General features: G+C 39.2%; 1 long non-coding RNA gene across 5 annotated transcripts in view; it reads right to left on the bottom strand.

Annotated features, from left to right (window-relative positions):
* Positions 1-17,012, bottom strand: part of LOC102548009 (uncharacterized) — a 68,405-nt gene extending 51,393 nt beyond the window's left edge. For 2 of the 5 annotated variants that reach the window (XR_015643523.1, XR_015643521.1), the window contains exon 1: positions 9,750-9,932. This is a non-coding gene — a long non-coding RNA (uncharacterized LOC102548009). Of the gene's footprint in view, positions 1-9,749; positions 9,945-13,847; positions 14,011-16,920 lie in introns of those variants that run through there. The other 3 variants (XR_015643522.1, XR_015643519.1, XR_015643520.1) reach the window with 3 other exon arrangements.
* Between the last annotated feature and the right edge of the window lie 277 nt (positions 17,013-17,289).

Below are 17,289 nucleotides of genomic sequence, written 5' to 3'. Positions count from 1 at the left end.
ACTGTAGCCCGATAAACTACATGGTAAAAGACATGGTGACCTTCTAAATATCTTCATCTCTCTCACTCTTCTTGAGGACACACTGGTATTCAACCTAGAAGCTCCATCCTGTTGATTTCAGGTAATCCTAATTGGGATACCGTCTGGTAAGTAATGCATTTCCGTTAATTTCCTTTGGGGGAGTCATGCAGAATTAAGGGAATAGAAATAGTATATTTTATAGATTAAAAGTTCACAGAGATATGAAAGTGAGTCAATTCTCTGAGGTTGGCAAATGAAAATTTTAGTTTGTACTTTTGCACTAAATTCCTTCCAAGCACCATTATTTTAGCATTTGGCTTCTCAGCATTAATTATGATTATAGAGTTATGGTGATTATTTCCTCATATTTTCACATTCTTCTTCGGATGAGTTTCCACCAGGTGGAGGGGTGGCGAAATACGAATGAGAATAGTTATTGGGTTAGACAATGTGAGTCCTTATGATTGGATTTCAGAGAGTTACTCTAAACACAATACCCATCCCTGCTGCTTTTTTGATTTCTAATCAATTTTCATTATCGGAGAACCGGAGAGTACAAAGCTAACTACATTACACTCAATGCAAAAGCCTAAAAACTGTAGTCCATGAACTGTGTGCTGTGTGTCCTAAGAATATGATGCTTTCTTCATTAATGTTGAATGAAGAGGAGAGACCTTGATGGAGGGGGGTAAGGAGGGGAATAACCCTCTATTTCCCATTAAAATTTGGCAGCACAGGAAAAATGGTGAACAGATGGCATTCATGATTTCTGATCTGCATTTTCCTAGCAGTGTAACCTTGGACAATGGACTGAAACTTTGAAACACTTCCACTGCATTAAAAAAAACAGAACAAAACAAAAAACAAAAAAAAAACAAATGAAAAAAAAAACATGTTCACTAAAATGTTACTTGGCTTCTTTCTATGAAAATCAATATCCTTAATGTTTCCAGCAGAGCAGTAAGAACTCCAAGCCTCTGTTTTTTGAGAATTCCTTATGTTAATAGAGAGATATTCCAATAAATTATTAAACTCTCTCACCTGGTGATAAAAACTATTAGCTGTTCTTGTCAGGCACATAGCCTGTTGCAGTAGTCTGTTGCAACGGAATGTAAATGAGTCCTTTGGTACAAATATGGCTGTCTGAATGCCTGCCTCACAGCCGCAATGGAACCTCACTGGGCAACGTGGGCATGAACAAGAGCAAGCTTGCTAATGTTCAGCATAAGGATTCCCATCTCTATGAAATCTGACTTTTTATTTATTAAACACAGGGACCTATCAGATAGAAAGGACTTTAGGAGATCAGAAACTACCAAAGCATGTAAGTAGTCCCTTTCTATGGTAATGCTCTCTCTATCCCGTTATAAATTATCTGACATGAATTAAGGATAGAAACCAGAAAAGAAAATGGAACATAGGGTTATGGTGGGCTTCTTACAAATATTTTGAAATTGAGCACAATAAGATTTGAATAGAGTTTGGCTCAGCAGTATGACATTGTAATCTATGTATTCATTGTATGGAAATGAATAAAATAGTCTAGGAAATTTTTGATATTTTATCCCCAACAGTTGTATGTCCTGATTGTCCTTTTCTACTTCTTCAATATTCTGGAACTTTTTTGTTGCTCGGGGTTGGGGCTTTGCCTTCAACCTATGATTCTCTGCCCTTCCTTTAAGTTTCCTTCTTGATGCTTCATTATACAGAAGTAAAAGATTGGTAATATCTAAGCATTCACATTCAAAATATATTAACCTAGAAAATTATAGTATGTGACTTAAGTTTGAGGAATGATGCTATGTAACTAGTGGTTAAAAATAAAATAGATTCCTACTCCAGAAATATTTACACTTTATATAGACACATTCTAAAGTGTCTACTATTGAAATGTCTTCACAAGAAGAAAATAAATATATTTAACAGGAAAACTTAAGTCTTGTATCACAGATTTTTTCTGTGGTCCAGAGGATCCTAAAGCAAGAGAATCATAGGTTCAAATTACTTCTGAGAATCTTCCGGTCTTGAAATAAATGTAAAAGGAGGGACAGGGCTGAAGTTTGAGAAGAGAACAGTAGTTCAGGATGTGGTTGACCCTAGGGTAAATTCTCAGTACTGTCACCACCAACAAAAAGATATAAAGACAGAGAGAGAGAGAGAGAGAGAGAGAGAGAGAGAGAGAGAGAGAGAGAGAGAGAGAGAGAGAGGAGAGAGAGAGAGAACAGACAGAGACAACAGAGACAGACAGAGAGAGGACAAAAGGAGGTAGAAGGGAAAGAAAAGCAGCACAAGCTGCTTAGAAAATTGGCTACATCAGTGGATCTTCAGATGAGCAATCACCTTGAACCTATTGATTAGCATTATGGAAAACAACTGAAAGGTAGAATTCAAAAAATAAAAAAAACAAAAACCAAACCAGAAATAAACTATTAACTCCATAAGGAAAAGGAGGAAGTAGTTAAGGAGTACTGTGGGATATCAAAAGACCAATGGGTCTGAAACTCAATAAATCTCCACAAACTTACCTTCGATGGAGCGGAGATTTGTTTATTATTAAAGGAAAAAATCAAAACCCTCAGAATATACATCAGATTGTCATAGGCTAAGGCATGGAAGCACAAGTCGTTGTAGAAAGTTAGGGACTTTTCTAATGACAATGTTTCATGCCTCCATGCATCCTCGTCTAACAAAGGGGAGTTAGAGAGAAAATTACACTTTGCTTTCTGTTTTGTTGATATCCCTGGGAGGCCTGCTCTTTTCTGAAGGGGAACCAAGGAGTGGATCTGGGAGAGTGGGGAATTTGGGAGTAGGTACTGGGAGGAAGAGATAATGTAGTCAGAATGTAATATATGAAGGAGGAATAAATTAAAAATAATCATGAGAGATATAGACACAGAGACAGAAAAAGAGAGAGGAGAGAAACAGACGGGCAGGCAGGCAGGCAGACAGAGCCAGCAGGACAAAGGTGAATCAAGTCTTTAACTATGAGGTATTAGCAGAAAAAAAATGGCAAGAAATAAATGCATTTGTATGTTGTCTCAAATGCTCACGATTTGAATTTATACTTGAGCATTTTCTTACTAGCTAGAATTTCAGCACTGATGTTGTAAAGTACATACGGTTCAGGTTTTGTTCATTTGAAGTGTGCATCAGTCCTGTGGTGTCAGGAAGACAGTTTCCTTGGAGCCACCCACCACCTATAGCTCTTACAATCTCTTTGCCTCCTTTTCCCTATAGATACCTGAGCCTTGAGGGGGATGGATTTGATAAAGACATCCTACTCCTAACCAAGAAGCTGCTTGAAACCAATACCTGCCGCACCTGCCGGGTAAGGAAAAAATCAGTTTCATTCAGTGAATTGTCTCTGGGTATATGAAGTCTACTTCAGGGCAAGCCACATGCCCAGGAGTAATCAGCCAGCACAAAATGGAACCCATGATATTTTGTGTGTGGCTTTGCTTGTTTTGATAAATTGTATCTCATTGAGTTATTTTGTTAAACTGAGTTTGTTTCGTTTGTTTGTTTTGAGGGGTGTTCCTTTGAGAGAAAGAGAAAAAACAGTTGGGTAGAAAGGTGAAAATTATCAAAATATTGCATTAAATTTTAAATGATAAATAAATCAATACAAACAATAAGTAAATTAAAATGAAGGTAATTTTCTAAAGGCAAATGCCAGGAAAGGATGTTGTTTTATTTTCTAATTTTATCTATTTATGTAAACACATAAGTATATACTATTATAGCTACCTTTTGTTAAAAACTTTACATGTAATGTGCCGTATATTTTGTGTGAAATATTTAATCAATATTAATAATAATATTGTCAAATTTCATGTTTTCGCATGTGTGGGTGTTTTGCCTGGATGTATGTTCGGGCAGCACATTCTTGCCTGGTGCCTGTGATGTGAGGGGACGTCAGATACCCTGTGACTTAAGTTACAAGTGGTTTGAGACACCATAAAGTCATTGGGATCCCCTGAATGGCATTAAGATGCCTGCCAGCCAACCATTTGGGTGCTGGAAATTAATCAGAGGGTATCTTGATCTCATACAAGAACAGCCAGTGTTTTTTAACTACTAAGCCATCTGTGCAGACCCCAGTATTTATAATAATCTTAATATGTAAGTCAGAGCATTTACATCCTATGTATAAAGACACAGAACTGTATAATAAGAAAAAAATGAAAATATCGTCAGCGAATTTGTATAATTAATGCATAGCAAAGTTGGAGTTTAAGGGCAGGGCTGTCTAACTGAAATTTCTGGGATTTCCGAAAAGCCATACTACCCACCCCTGAAGAGCTACATATGTTGTATGCACGTTGCCAGAGCTGTCCGTGTTATTTATCTCTCTAGCCAGGTGGGTTTGCCTATGACAAATATTAACTAGGGTAACAGCTGTACAGCATAACTGTGTTGGATAAACTGGGACAAGCACAATCTTACGGGCATTGAACGGATGAGTTACCACGTGACATCACGTACTACGGTCTACCTGGAGGGCTCTTCGCAAGAATGTGAACTACTACCTAATCTGCATTTATAAAATGCAGTCTTGCATTCAATTTGCAGGAATTATTCATCGCAAATGGTTGATTTCCTGCCTTTCCTCAGATTTGGGTAAGTGACTCAATTATAATCAAGAAACAGCAGAGCACGCAATGTAACTATGCAATCACCACTGTGGATCTGATGGGATGCTGCTCTGATATTAAATGCAAGCTGAAAAGGGGACGGAGAGTAAATGAAGTATTTGCACTTACCGTTTCAGAAAAACTAATAGGAAATTTTCGTCATCCTACAAGCACTCTTCCTCAAATTTGCTATCCTGACATATCTAGGTATTGTGACGATACATCAGTGTGAGAACAACAGATCTGCACTGGTAATGACACAATTGCAAATGCTTCAGTGCAAGTGAGAAATTAGGCTCGTCGGCTTGGCAAGTGGTTCTTACTCTGTTCTTTTAATAGCTTCTTAGTGAAGAGCTCAGTGTGCTGCTGCTTCCCATCAAGCCCTGTGTTTATCTCTTTCGTGGTTTGTGGTGGAGGACTCTTGGGGATGTGTCACTTCTTTTTTTCTTTTTTTTTCTCTCTCTCCAGACCTCTATAAAAATGAGGCATTCCTTCTGTGAGGAAAGAAAGTCCATACTAGAAAACACACTGGACCACTTTGATCCCTGGCTCACTTTTGTTGGGGCAATAGCAGAACAAGAATTTCTCAGTCCGTGGTTTCTTTCAAGTCACACACCGATTGGCTCAGACAAACAGCACTGTTAAAAACAACCACTGGAGTCATTTAGGTTAGTGCAAACCCAAAGTAGGGACCCAAGGAGCCGACAAACACTGGCTTGCACTTGCGGGCGACACACTTTCCTCAAACCTTTTTAAATAGAGCAAAGAGGGTCCTTCCCAAAAGGGTCCTTCCTTGAGTCCCAAACTAGTAACATCAGTCTCTAAATAGGGCTTGCCGGAATATCCCACTGCAGGAGCTGTGCCAGATCTATTAAGTGTAGGTCTCAGAACGTCCTAGAGCCACTTTTAACATCCTTGAGGCCAATTTGTATTATGTGTTTAAATCAATCTATAATCTTGGTCTCCACAAACTCATGTATCTCAGGTATCGAGTATAGTTTGCCCTATATGGTGGCACATAAATGTAATTCAAGGGCAGCAGGGGAATAAGGCAGTAGGTTTTCAGCTAAGTATAGCTACATAGCCTGAACTATGTAGTAAGCTGTAGGCTGGCTTCTGCTATAGAGTAAGATGCAGTCTTAAAAATAAAACAACCAGCATTGGAGATATGGCTCAGTAGTTAAGGATGCGTGCCGCTCTTGTAGAGGGCTACAGTTTGGTTCTCAACACCTACATGGGAGCTCATAACCGTCTACAATTACGGTTACAGTAGATCCAATGCCCTCTTCTTGCCTCTATTGTCACTAGACATACATGCTGGTAACACTCATATGTACAAAGTAAAAACAAGTAATTTTTAAAATTACATTAGTTTTCCCTAATTTTGGTATTTTTCTTCAGCATATAAAAGTAATAAATAAATTGAATAAATTCTTATACTCTTTTTTAATTGGATATTTCTTATTTACATTTCAAATATTATTCCCTTTCCTGGTATCCCAACCATAAGCCCCCATCCCACTCCCTTCCCCTTCTTCTATAAGAGTGTTCCCCCTCCCCAACCACCTTCCCTTCCCACCCCCCTGCCCCCGACATTCTCCTACACTGAGGGATCCAGCCTTAGCAGGATCAAAGGCTTCTCCTACCACTGGTGCCCAACAAGGCCATTCTCTGCTACATATGCGGCTGGAGCCGTGGGTCTGTCCATGTATGGTCTTTGGATAGTGGTTTAGTCCCTGGGAGCTCTGCTTGGTTGTTGTACTTACGGGGTTTCAAGCCCCTTCAGCTCTTTCAATCCTTCCTCTAATTCCTCCAACAGGACCCCGTTCTCAGTTCAATGGTTTGCTGCTAGCGTTCGCCTCTGTATTTGACAAGCTCTGGCTGTTCCTCTCAGGTAGAATTTTCTTTGAGAAATTTAAGAAGAACTCTCACTGTGTAGCCCAAGCTGACCTTGAACTTGTGGTTCTCTTCTACCCTTCCTACCAAATATTGGAGCTACAGGTGTGTGACGCCATGCTCACCGCTAGGCTTTTGTTTTCTCATTTTTCAAACACTCTAAGAACCACTTTACATAGTAATTTATTCCTATTCATCAGTGTTTATATGAATCAAGGAAATTAACCCAGGGCCCTTCCAATCAGATGTTTACGACTCAGAAAGACTTAGGGTTTTCGCTCTATGAAGCAATACTAGATGTCAGAGCTCTAATTGGAATATTTGGACAACGATTCCAAAATGTCTTGTGCATTTTCCATCAGTAAGTCCATCACGTCATTGAATATTGAATATGACCTTCAGAAATTCAGAGTTTTTCCTTTGTAGCTATGTTCTTATGCCTAGAAACCCTACAAAATACAGTAACTATTCAAATAAATACTTGTCAAAAGTGTTCACATTTCATGTGTCAGTCAAAAAGGAATGCAAACACTCCCTATGGAAAAGAGCATGCAGGATCCCAAGTCCATGCTTTCTAAAAGCTAAACGCTTTTGCTGGGGTATGTATTTACACTTTGTGACATATATATAATATATATATTACATATATATGAAAAATTATACTTCTTGTAAAACTTTTATAAATGTGAGACCACTGTAGCTGTCTTCAGACACACCAGAAGAGGGCATCAGATCCCATTACAGATGGTTGTGAGCCACCATGGGGTTTCTGGGAATTGAACTCAGGACCTCTGGAAGAGCAGTCAGTGCTCTTAACTGCTGAGCCATCACTCTAGCCTGGTAAGCCTTTAAAATGTATACATTTTTTTGAATTTCTTTTTTTTATTATTGAGTATTTCTTATATACATTTCGAGTGTTATTCCCTTTCCCGGTATCCGGGCAAACATCCCCCTCCCCCCTCCCCTTCCTTATGGGTGTCCCCCTCCCCATCCTCCCCCCATTGCCGCCCTCCCCCCAACAGTCTAGTTCACTGGGGGTTCAGTCTTAGCAGGACCCAGGGCTTCCCCTTCCACTGGTGCTCTTACTAGGATATTCATTGCTACCTATGAGGTCAGAGTCCAGGGTCAGTCCATGTATAGTCTTTAGGTAGTGGCTTAGTCCCTGGAAGCTCTGGTTGCTTGGCATTGTTGTACATATGGGGTCTCGAGCCCCTTCAAGCTCTTCCAGTTCTTTCTCTGATTCCTTCAACAGGGGTCCTATTCTCAGTTCAGTGGTTTGCTGCTGGCGTTCGCCTCTGTATTTGCTGTATTCTGGCTGTGTCTCTCAGGAGCGATCTACATCCGGCTCCTGTCGGTCTGCACTTCTTTGCTTCATCCATCTTGTCTAATTGGGTGGCTGTATATGTATGGGCCACATGTGGGGCAGGCTCTGAATGGGTGTTCCTTCAGTCTCTGTTTTAATCTTTGCCTCTCTCCTCCCTGCCAAGGGTATTCTTGTTCCCCTTTTAAAGAAGGAGTGAAGCATTCACATTTTGATCATCCGTCTTGAGTTTCATTTGTTCTAGGCATCTAGGGTAATTCAAGCATTTGGGCTAATAGCCAAAATGTATACATTTTAAAATAATCTAGATTATCTATATGTTTTCTCTATGTTTGTGGCTTTTGTAAACTAAAGACTATTTTATTTCTGTAATATTTTATTTAATTTTTCATACAGTATATTTTTCTTATATTTTTACACACCCCATCTCCTCTCAGCTCTCTTCTACCTCTGTACTAACTCAAGTTCATGTTCTCTCTCTTTTTCTCCCTCAAAAAACACAGAAAACCAAACACAATGTTTATATATATATATATATATATATATATATATATACTTATCAGAAAACAGAACTTGCTTCATGTTCTCTATGAAATATTTTTTTTAAATCTACCATCAATATAGAGCTGATGATCCATTTTGTAGTTTTATATTTGGGAGCTCTGAAAGGTCATTTTATTTTGCAACCATGTTTATAAGCAGCAGAAGGATAAACACAAAGGCCAGAAGAAAATGCTTTATAACGGACTTTTTAAAACATAGAGCATATAACTCTACCATCATAGCAGAAAAGATACTACCCTTCACCTGCTCACCAGTTTCTTCCTTGGAAGTTAAAATAAATGTCAAAAATAATCACCAGAAGATATAAATTTTAATTAAAATATATTCATGTAATAGATAAGTATATTCAGATTGTGAATTGGGAAAGATCTGAAAATTTAACATTTAAAAGTTTTAATCGAAAATAGATTCTTGTTTGATACAATACGTCTTAATCTCTGTTTCCCTCCCTGCCTCCCAGACACTCCCCTTTACTCCATACATAAGGCCGCTCCATTTTCTTCACAGAAAATAGCAAGCCTCCAAGAGATAACAGCCAAACAGGACAAAAAACAGTAAGACAAGGCAGAAGTCCTCATGTTGAGGCTGGACAAGGCAACTAATAGGAGGGGAGGCTACAATCCACAGATCCAGAAAGGTTAGGTAGAGAGGAGAGTTACAGGGGGAAGAACGGGTTTCCCTCAGAAATGAATAAGACGAGATTCTCCGCGTGCCTAGGTTCCGGTGTGTATTGGAGAGACAGAGGGGACAGGAACAGGAGAGCTATTGTGTGGGGCGGGGCAAGGAGGGAGATCTCAAGAGCAGGCAAAAGGGTCAGAGACTCACCCACTCCCACTGCTAGGAATCCCACAAAAGCACCAAGCTAACAGCCATAACATCTTTCCAGAGGACCTGGTGCAGACATATGCTTACCATTTCAGTCTCTGTGAACCCAAGTGATCCCTGTTTAGTTAATTCAGTGGACCATGTTCTCCTGGTTCCATGTTCTACTCCATAACCTCTGAATCCTACAATCTTTCTTACCTTCTATTCTCTTCTGCGGGGTTCCCCATCTCTGAGGGGAGGGACTTGATGGAGACCTCCAATAGAGTCTCTCTCTCTCTCTCTCTCTCTCTCTCTCTCTCTCCTCTCTCTTCTCTCTCTCTCTCTCTCTCTCTCTCTCTCTCTCTCTCTCTCCTTTCTTCCTTCCTTCCCTCCCTCTCTCCCTATGTGGCTAGGAGTCTCTGCACCTGCTCCAATCTTCTACTGGAGAAAGTCTTTCTGATAATGATTGGGCTAGGCACTGATCTGTGAGTATAGCAAAGTATCCTTACGTCTCTGAGGTATCCAACATCCAGTTCCTAGTCATTCAGGCAGTGTTCAGTATGAGCTCCTTCTTGAGGAGTAGGCCTCAAGTTAAATCAGACACTGATTGGCTTCACTCACAAGTTCTTTACCACAACTGGCCCAGCCCATCCTGCGAGCTGGACAGGCTGTAAGTTTGAGGTCTTGGGACTGGGTTGGTGTCTAGGATTCTCTTTGCATAGCTCACAGAGTACCTATTGTGACAGAGACTAGAATGTAGGAGTGAAGACTCCAAGCCTGCATCAGCTCAACTTCTCTGTGTTCAATGAACTGGAAGGAAATTGCCCTCGGGAATAGGCCCCCATTTTCAGATTTCATAAAGCAACCTTCTGTCCTAGCATCAAACTTGGTTGCTTAGGGATCTCAGCCAATCAACTTAATTAAAAGTAACCCAAGGCCTCCACTGGAAGCCTTGCCTCACTACAAAAGATGACAATTCAGACTATAAATCCTCCATTAGTAGGAGTATTCAAGTGTTACCCTCATAAGGGCCACAGTTTCTACCACAGTAGGTTTCCACATCAGCCACAAATGCCTCCCAAATTTGCCTACCTCTCCCTGAACTCTCTCCCTCTACCCACCCATGCACAATCTCTCCTGTTCCTGTCCCCTCCCCACCCCCACAAGGCACATGGAGAATCTAGTCTACTATTTTTTCCAGGAAAACCTGTGCTTCCTCTTATGGCCTCCTCCTATTTACCTAACCCCTCTGGATCTATGGACTGTAGCCTGATTATAATTTGTTACAGCTAATATTCACTTACAAGTGAGTTCATACCATATTTGTCTTTCTGATCCTCGGTTACCTCACTTGAGATAATATTTTTGAAGTTTCATCCATTTGCCTGCATATTTTGTGATGTCATTTCTTTTTAACCAGAGTAATACTCCATTTTATAAATGTACCATATTTCATTTACTCTTCAATTAAGGTATATCTAGATTGTTTCCAGTTGCTGGAAATAATGAATAAAGCTATGAGCACTGTTAAGCAAGTGTCCTTGTAGTAGAACTAATCATCCTTTGGGTATATGTCCAAGAGTAGTATAGCTGGGTCTTGAGGTAGTTTGATCCACAGTTTTCTGGGGAACCAGTATTTTGATTTTTACAGGGGTCGTATAAGTTTGCATTTCCACCAACAATGTTGGACTATTCCCCTTGTTCCACATCCTTATCATCTTGTGCTGTCACTTGTGTTGAAAATATAACGTTTTCTAGAAACCTAACTCATGTTTCAAATTTAATATTCAGGTTTATATATATATTTTTTTAAATTTATTTTTCTTTTTTTTTTTTTTTTGAGCTGGGGACCGAACCCAGGGCTTTGCGCTTCCTGGGTAAGCGCTCTACCACTGAGCTAAATCCCCAGCCAGGTTTATATATTTTAGTGATTAAATTGGACTTTTATTCTTTGAGAATTCCATACAGTATATTTTTATTACATTCTTTTCTGTCCCTCAACTCCTCCTAGATTCTCCCTCATCTATACCCACCCAACTTCTTGTTCTTTTCCCTCTTAAAAACAAAACAACAAGAACAAGAGAAAAAGAAATTACTAGACATTAAGTTTGTGTGGGCTAACTATTCCAGAGCATGGGGCCTGTCTTACCACTGAGTGGAGTTGATCAATGACCAGTGTCACTCCAACAAAGTCAACTTATTTTAGTTCTCCTAACAGCTGTTTATTATTCTTGTTTGTCTTCCTGACTGGGATAGGACTTTGTTATCACTCCCTTCTCCATCCTGGGATTTCGTCTGATTTGAGCTTGTGTGGGTCTTGTACATATTACCCCAGTCTCTGCAGGTTCATGTGTGGATATGACCTGTTTTGTCTGGAAAATGCTGCTGTTTTCTTAAAATCGTCTACCATCTCTAGTTCTTATAAGCTTTCTGCCCTTCTTTTGCATATACCTTTGAGTCTTGAGAGAAAGGCTGTTGTATGCTTCATTTAGAATGCCCACAGAAGTTAAGTGACTAGTAAGGGACAATAAGAGAGTAGGAGGGGATCTTCCAAGGACAAGGATATTAAATGTAGCATTAGCATTATAAGGAGATACAGAGAAATTAAGAAGAAGTGGATTAAATAGGTCAGGGATGGGAGAGCAAGATAGAGGAAGAAATATGGTGAGGGGTAACTGACAATAATGGCCTTTTGAAAAAACATATGAAAACCTACTATTATAGACTCGTCCTAAATTATATACCTATATAAAAGGAATTTAAATTGAGTTGCCATATAATGGGGAGAGAGTATCCCAGCTATAGATCATATATTACCAAATCAAATAGGGACAGAAATGGGTTATCTTTTTGCAATATTGGTCAGAATGGAGGATCCTGTATGTTCCCCCAATTGCTACAGACTATTTCCAATGATATTGATTAAATGGGTATGTAAAATATTTAAAAGAAGATATTCAGTAAATTATTTCAATTTTAACTGTCAATTATTTCAACAAAGTATTTGTTTGGGTATATCTAAAGTTTTATGTGAGAGTGAGTAACACAAGACTTCTCAGTAGTGATCAGTGAAAATCTGACCCTAAGATATGAAACAAATTCCAAACCCACCCTTGACATTATTTTGTGACCGTCATTTTCATTTCATAATCAATATCATTTGCTGGAATTCTTTATTTTATCCAGTCAAGTTGACTTAGAGGTATGGATTATTCCATATTCAGGAAGATATGATTCTACAATCTAAGAATTAGGTGAGTCCTAGTTACTCAAAGAAGTTTTATGTAGTAGTCAGTTCTTTACAGGTATTTTTCTCAGAGAATCAGTAATGTCAATTTTAATCATACCTACCTTATGCCCTCCAAAGCATCTATATAAATGGTACTGTCTTAGGGAGCTCACAATGTGGGAATTGTAAGCCTAATGTCCCTCTCATGCCATCCCTATGACTCCACACTGTGACCTTGGGGAAATATATTTGCAAGTATGCCATATTACATCATAAAATGATTTGCATATGTAAAGTTACTAATAAGTTGATCCAAAAGTAGAAAGCTTTAGCATGTATCTAATATAGTCACAAGATCTTTAAAATAACAATAAATAGTCTATGACTTGTGATAGAAGGAAGAAGGGGGAGGCAAAAAAGTCGATCATGGGAGATAAAGATATTTTTCCTATTCAAAGTATAAGAAGGATTTAAAGACAAAAGGACTAGGGTTCTCAGTCCAATCATCCTTGGGATTTGAAACTTATCCACGACTCAAGTAAACCCAAGTATGTTTCCTAAGTAACATTATTTTCAATTGACAGGTATGAAGTCCTAAGCAAAGAAAACAACTCAACCACCATGACATGGTTTCCACTCATGAGAACTGCTATGGTTTGTACATGCTCAGCCCAGGGAGTGCCCCTATTAGGAGGTGTGACCCTATTGGAGTAGGTGTGGCTTTGTTAGAGTAGGTTGTCACAGCACTGTGGGTATAGGCTTTAAGTCCCTCCTCCTAGTTTTCTGGAAGCCAGTATTCTGCTAATAGCCTTCAGATGAAGAGGTAGAACTCTCAGCTCCTCCTGTGCCATGCCTGCCTGGATGCTGCCATGTTTCCACCTGAACCAAGTGAACCTCTTAACCTGTAAGCCAGGTGCAACTAAATGTTGTCCTTCTAAGAGTTGCCTTGGTCATGGTGTCTGTTCACCCCTAAGTAAGACAAGGACTGTTAAACAAGTCAAGTTACAGTGCTATAAAAAAAATTGAGTTCTATGGTTTGATAATATCACCACCTAGCCTACAGACAACCTAAGGCTCGGACACTTGCCATTCACTAAATACTATATGTTAATCTAAAATGTAGCTCTGTATCATGGTCCTACTCATGCTGCAAATTATGTGCAAATTATGATCTTGCGTTCATATTAGTAGTTGTCAACCTACTGTAGCCCAAAATCACCTGAAAGGATTTTTAATTTGCAGTTAAATTCGGGCTATCACCTTCAATTTCTGATTAGGCAAATCTAGAACGTGGATAAAACTGTGTTCGTGTTTTGAGGCATCTGCAGAGGCAGCGTAGCTAGTTTTCTAGGAATCCCGGAGGAAACTACTGCTTTACCGAATGTTTCTCTTCCTCTTCAGTGTGCTCTTCATCTTCCCTGGAAAAGGCTTGTTATGCATGACTTCCGGTTTCTGCAGCATGACTTCCGGTTTCTGCAGCAGTTCTTTGCGTGGCAAATGAGTATTGTCATGGCGCCTGGAGCTCAAATGCTCCTCTGTGCCTGAGAAGTGGAAAGGAAGGACATATAACATCTACCTAAATTGTTTTGAAAAGAACACTGGATGAAAATCATTTCATTCTATCCGTGGCAGCCATGTTAACCATGTACCTGCCTCCATCAAATTTCCCTCAAACCCAGCAAGCAATGGGTTTTTGTTTGTTTCCTCTGATTGTTTTAAACCTGGAGCACATATCGAGTCCCTATTGTCAAGATCTTAGGAACTAAAAAGTCAATGGACAAGCAACAGGAAATCTATGCCTCACAAATTCCCCAAGAGGAGCAATTCAAACAAGGTATCGGGCCCTATTGAATAATAGTAATAAACAGTTGGTCTCACGTGGGAGGATAAATCCTAAGTGAATATTTGTTAATGTGGGCAGAAGCACTCTATCCATTTTGTACATCAGGATCCCAAAGCAAGTAACGTTTCTGCCACATCAGTCTTTGGATTTTCTTTTAATATTGAATAAATTTTCAATATGTTTAGCAAGTTTATTGAAATATGGTTTCTTTATCATTGAATTCTCTGATTTTACGTACACACTGAGTTTAACCTTAACAGTTTGTGTTGTATTTACGGAGCTGTTTTGAAACATTCCCCCGATGAACTTTCTAATTCTAACCGTCCCATCAAGATCACTTGTACTGGGTTAGAGTTACTCTGCATGTATCTCTCTAGTCGCTAGTTATCTTCTGCATCCATTGGTTTGACTTTTCTGAGTATTTCATGTAGAAATAAATAAAATTCCCTGCTGTCAACTTTTTGCCAACCTATACAGATCTTGTTGTTTGGCCCTGAGATCTAAGGACCTGAAGAAATGGGGCTGACTATAGTCGGAAACTGTAAACAACCTTACTTCAATTTCTATGTACTATTATGTATACATGTATGAACAAAGAAAGCAATGATCCAAAGGAGGTTGTTTGAATTAAGGAAATCATGATTAGAAAGCTATGTAAATAAACTTAAGTAAGCACACACAAACTATTAACAGAGCACTCCCTTCCCAGTGAACTCTGTCAGGACAGACAACTGAAGCACATGTGCATGGACTAACTAGAGATTATATCTGGGACGGTGCAAAATGTTGGGAGGCCATATCCAGTTTCAGGGTACATTAATCATATTGAGTTCTATAGATATGGCCTGTTGTCCAACAAGGCTAAAAGAACAGAATCGAAGTGATGAGGAATGTCAGTGTTACTAATTTTATATCTTAAGAGGGTCTTTGTTGAAAATCCATTAGGGAAAAAGAGGAAGTGTGAATTCAGAAACTTTAAAACGTAATTACCGTTGTCCTGCTGACAGACAATATGACATATTGTTTGGCTCAGGGGTTTTGTGTTTTTTCCCTGAAGTCTAGTTTATACTCAGACTTTTGTGGTAGTTGAAGGTTATCCTGAGTCAGTTTGGTAGGAGATGGGTTTTGGCAGAGTCCACATCAAATGGGGAGTCCTAAGTCTCGTATTTCCCAATTGTGCTTCCTAGATCTGCCATAATAATATCAAATACTATCAAATTGAAAAACAAAGCTTTTCCACCAGGTAGATCTGAATGTCTATTTTGTCTCTAATTAACTTTTCACAGTCTCAGACAGAATTCCTGGGGATCGTGAAATCTCAGTTATGGCTTTACTACAATCTCAAATTTATATCATAAAAAATTTTGCATACTGCAATGCTTAGGCGCTAATAGCCCTCAACACTGGTGGAATTTTACAGTCTAGAAGAGCTGTTGGTCAATAAGATATATTTTACGACTCTAATTTTGCCTCATCTCATTTTAAGAGCTTTTAGTGTCAAAGTATTGCTTGGAAAAATACTGAAGATTAATAAATATCTGTTGATGCTACAGTCCAAGCATAAAAATTATAAATTAAAAAATTACCATTTAAATTTTCACTAATAGGTCCATAATAGGTATTTGAGGCAGAGGCAAGAAAGGCCTTTTTATAGATCTATTTGTCATAGCAATCAGAGCTGAAGATTCACTTCATGTCTCTAATTATAAATGAAAGCCACACATTAAACAAAGGGACCAGGGAGTTCACACTTCCTTAATTAGGGGTTCACAGGGATGCTAGGTTTGGCCACACTGGCTTCATTTCCATTACTTCATGCTGACATTCTCTGTAACCTCACTGTAGGTAAGTTTTCTTCCCAGTCATGTACTTTGTGACAGGTTAGCAACAATTCCAACTTCATGCTCCATTTTCTCTGCCTCCTGAGGCAATTTCCTACCCTTGCACTTTGTTATTTCCTCAGCTTTGTCTCTCCAACCTGTAAGGTACTTCATGATGGGAGCTACACTTTGAATATCAACACTTCAATTGCTCTCCTGGCCAAATACTATCTATGTCACTTGCAGGGGAGGATTTTAATATATAGGTCATCATCTTACATTAAATAGCTGGTCAAGACTATGGACTGAGTTGTTTCAAAAATAAATCTCATCACACCTCACAGGCTTTTATCATCATGAAACTAAAAGTCCCCTGATCAGGTTTCTGATCAGGTCCCGGGCCTCCTCTTCGACCACTGCCTCGTTAGGTGTGATGGGAAATGTTGAACTGTGTGATACGCCCTAAATTGATGATGGCATTTAGAGTGCTATATCCTTCTGCAGAAGCCGCTTTCTCTACCTCTGGGATTCTTGCCTGTACTGTGCTCTGTGCTTTTTAAGCAAATCCTGCCTTCCTTGCTTCTGTTTGAGTGGTCTTTGAGATTCACTACCTTTTAACCCCTGGCTCTCAGATGTCTTGGAATTCTATTTGTATGCTTAGAGTAACCTGGCTAGGACTCAGTTATACAGTACAGCTCACTGATTCAAGGTCTTTTAATCTTAATTCATTTTAAAGTTTGGGAATGGGACCTATTTTGGCATGTGGTCGGCTTACCAGGAGTTCTTACCATTAAGGAAAACTGATTCCCCTTCTCCTAGCAGGTATCAAATAGAAATAGCAACTGATGATGGGATCACAGATACAGTTTCCTCTTTCTATACTAAAATTTTGTCTGACTTGAGCTTGCCAATGTCTTATGCATGCTATAGCAACCACTGTGAGGTCATATGTGCAACTGCCCTATTCAGTCTAGAAAACATATCTTTCCTCATGCTATCTATCACTTCTGGTTTGCATAATCTTTCTGCCCTCTCTTCTATGAAGATTCCAGAGCCATGAGGGAATTGTGTATGTCTGTTCTAGGACTGAGAGTATCCACATTCTGTTATTCTCTGTATTAGTTGTCAGCTACTGCAAGGAGAAGCATCAAGGAGGA

Source organism: Rattus norvegicus, chromosome 19, assembly GCF_021556685.1.
Source record: "Rattus norvegicus strain SHRSP/BbbUtx chromosome 19, alternate assembly SHRSP_T2T, whole genome shotgun sequence".
NCBI classification, from domain to species: domain Eukaryota; kingdom Metazoa; phylum Chordata; class Mammalia; order Rodentia; family Muridae; genus Rattus; species Rattus norvegicus.
The sequence above is the reverse complement of the archived record's forward strand: the minus strand, read 5'-3'. Positions and strand labels throughout refer to the sequence as shown.